The following is a 3,837-nucleotide window of genomic DNA, read 5'->3' on the forward strand; positions in this document are numbered from 1 at the left end:
ATAATTGTCTAAATTGGCTTTAACCATTTATAAACAGTCAATGATCAGCATTTAATTTGAAAATGTACACTGGTGACATCATCTTTGTAGATTTAAACCCCCAAAATAGCCATGCAAGTATATATTTAACTGTCTCAGTCTCCTATAATGCAATAGTTCATACTTTACACTTCAGTGGGTGTAAAATTAATATATTAGTGCCACAAAAGTTTCACAACTGTAACAAGCTCTGTAACGGTTCAAGGACATATCTCCATGGCCTGTAGATGACCCCACTTCAAACTTGGAAGCTGTAAGTGTTGCCGTGTTTTGTGTTGTTTTACTGTTTATTTTAAAGGTTAGCTAACTTGACGTTAGCATATTGCGCATCTAATGTGGCTAGCAGGCTCGACGATGTTGGACTAATGTTGTAATCCCAAGGGACAGTCGAGAGAAGGAACAATGTGGCAGATATTTACATGCATTACTCTGGTTTGTGTTGTGCAGACGTATTTCAACAGAAGAGGATATTGTGTACATAAATATACAATACACAACAAATATGTGCAATGTGACAGGTTTGTGCATGATATGAAATGAAATAATATTTACATGTGCAGAGACATTTGCGTTATTTGAAAGGGGGGAGTGTCAGTGGGGGACCTGGGCCTTGTTGATGAGGCTAGCTGCAGATGGGTAGAAGCCACTTTTGTGGCGATAGGTTTTGGTCCTGATGGACCGCAGCCTCTTGCAATATTTCCTGTTCGCCGCAGAGACCTGGAGGAGTACAGGTCCTAAAGAGACTAAAGATTGCAGCCAATCACCTTCTCTGCAGAGCAAATGATACGCTGCAGCCTGCCCTTGTCCCTGGCGGTTGCAGCAGCGTACCAGATGGTGATGGAGGAGGTGAGGATGGACTCAATGATGGCAGTGTAGAAGTGTACTATCCCTGACTTTGGCAGGCTGAACTTCTTCAGCTGCCGCAGGAAGGACATCCTCTGCTGGGCCTTTTTGGTGAGGGAGGTGATGCTTCCTACATGCTGCTTCCTGTCCGTCAGGAAGTCTGTGATCCACCTGCAGGTGGAGTCAGGCACGTTCAGCTGAAAGAGCTTGTCCTGCAGCAGAGCTGAGATGATGGTTTTGAAAGCAGAGCTGAAATCCACAAACAGGATCCTGGCGTAGGTTCCTGGGGAGTCCAGGTTCTGGAGAATGTAGTGAAGGGCCATGTTTACTGCATCATCTACAGACCTGTTGGCTCTGTAGGCGAACTGCAGGGGGTCCAGGAGTGGGTCTGTGATGGATGTAAGGTTGGACAACACAAGGCGCTCAAAGGACTTCATTACCACAGAGGTCAGGGCGACGGGTCTGAAGTTGTTTAGTCTTGTGGTCCTTGGTTTCTTGGGGACAGGGATGATAGTGGAGGCTTTGAAGCAGGCTGGCACATGGCATGACTTCATTGAGGTGTTAAAAATGTCTGTGAACACCGGAGACAGCTGATCAGCACAGTGCTTCAGGGTGGATGGGGAGACAGAGTCCGGCCCAGCTGCTTTGCGGGGTTTCTTCCTCCTGAAAAGACCGTTGACTTCCCTCTCTGTGAGGGAGAGAGGAGGGGAGGGGGTGGAGCTTGCCAACTCTGAGGAGAGGGGGGAGGAGATGGTGGACTGCGCCTGAAGCTGAGCGGAGGGGTCACGGGGGATGGTGTCTAATTGACTCTCAAAGCGGCAGTAGAACTGGTTCAGCTCATTTGCCAGGTGAGCGTCGTTGATGGAGTGGGGAGCTTTGGGTTTATAGTTTGTGATCTGTCTGAACCCCCTCCAGACAGAAGTGGCGTCATTTGCAGAGAACTGGTTCTTCAGCCTGTGTACAGTCGTTTAGCTTCTCGCACCTCCTTGCTAAATCTGTACTTTAACACCCTGCACCCTGTCCACATTCCTAAATGCCTCCTCCTTTTTGTTTGAGTTTAGCTGTGAACCAGGGTTTGTCATTGTTATAACTCACCCTGGTCTGTGTTGGTATACAGCTGTCCTCACAGAAGCTGAAGTAGGACATCACAGCATCAGTAAACTCATCCAAGAGCTTCACTGGTCCACTGCTTAGACGTCCTCACCACAGATTTATAGAGTTCTAGTTTCTGTATGTAAGCTGAATTCATGTGGACCATGACGTGATCAGAGTGTCCCAGTGGAGCGCTTGTGACGGCGTGATAGGCACTGCTTACTGTGGTGTAGCAGTGATCCAAAGTGTTCCCCTCTCTGGTTAGACACTTTATAAACTGTCTGTATTTTGGGAGTACTTAGCTGAGGTTTCCTTTGTTAAAGTCACCAAGAACAATAACAAGGGAGTCCGGGTTTGTCTGCTCCACACACAGTATCCGGTTGACCAGCATGCACTGTGAGTCGTACACGTAAACATAGCTGCTGGATCACTGTCACGTCGGTACACCAGCCGTTATTGATATAAAAACACCTCCACCTTTTGTTTTGCCAGAGAGCTCTGTGTCGCGGTCCGCTTTGTACTCTGCGGAGTCCGGTATCAATCCACACTGCCACGTCTCCGTGAAGCACAGAACAAAAGAATAATAAAAGTCTGTCTTTCCCCACGAAGTCCAGTTTGTTGCACAGTGAGCGCACTTTGGAGAGAAATATCAGAGCATATAAACATCACACAGACATCTAGTTCACTCTACAAGGACAGCAACTAACCATATTACACACCATACTTTTTTCTTATAACAAACCAGTCTAATACGACTACTATTAATGTTACTTGTTCTTCTTGTTCCTATGTATTCAATGTAATGACGAAACACACTCCGTAGAGTAGTTTGTCCATTTGGGCTACTGTAGAAACATGGCTGCACGACATGGCGACTTCCATGTAAGAGGACCCGTGGTGTATGTAGTTAGAAATGTCTCATTATGTCAGGTCTTTCAACAGCACAGGTCCAGTCCGTACACTCAAAACTGCCAAGGATGACATTTCACAATAAGAGCTCTTCATTCAGAATGTAGTGGTGAAATAGCTCCTCTGACGTAGCCCGAAAAATGAAAATGTAGCCTACTTCCTTGGAAATGTCGTCAGCAAGAATGGTAACAATAACACAGCTAAAAATCACAGGAACAAATACAGTTAATTTCTGTAAAAGTTGACAAAAGGGCAGTAAATTCTGCACAAGCAGAAAAAGATTGTTCATGTATACCTTCCTGTTGCTTTTATATTTTGTGTAAAGCACTTTGAAATGCCTTGTTGTTGAAAGGTGCTATACAAATAAACTTGCTTTAAAATCTACTGAACAGAAGTTTCCAGGTTTCGACAACGCCAGCTTTAACCTGTCTTACTCGGAGGAGTTCATCACAGTTCCTGTGTTTCCAAGCTAGTCCCAGACAATGCCTTAAGACTACATAATGATTTCCCCATTATTGGGTGAGAACTGCTACATGTTGGTTTCATGAACAGACAACTTCCCCTTATTGCTCTCAATCTTAATATGACCTAAGTGGTTGTGTTACTTGTGGTTCCTAGAGTCTCCGAAAGTAGACTCGGAGCCAGAGCGTTCAGCTATCAAGCTCCTCTCCTGTGGAACGAGGTTCCAGTTTGGGTTCAGGAGGCAGACACCATCTCCACATTTAAGAGTAGGCTTAAGACTTTCCTCTTTGATAAAGCTTATAGTTAGGGATGGCTCAGGTAGTCCTGAACCATCCCTTAGTTATGCTGCTATAGGCCTAGACTGCCGGGGGATTTCCTATGATGCACTGAGCTCCTCTCTCCTCTACTTTCTCTCCCTCTGTATGCAACCTCATCCCATTATTGCATGTTACTAACACAACTTCTCCCCTTTCTCGTAGTCTTGTGCTTTCT

Source organism: Micropterus dolomieu, linkage group LG12 (assembly GCF_021292245.1).
Source record: "Micropterus dolomieu isolate WLL.071019.BEF.003 ecotype Adirondacks linkage group LG12, ASM2129224v1, whole genome shotgun sequence".
NCBI classification, from domain to species: Eukaryota; Metazoa; Chordata; class Actinopteri; order Centrarchiformes; family Centrarchidae; genus Micropterus; species Micropterus dolomieu.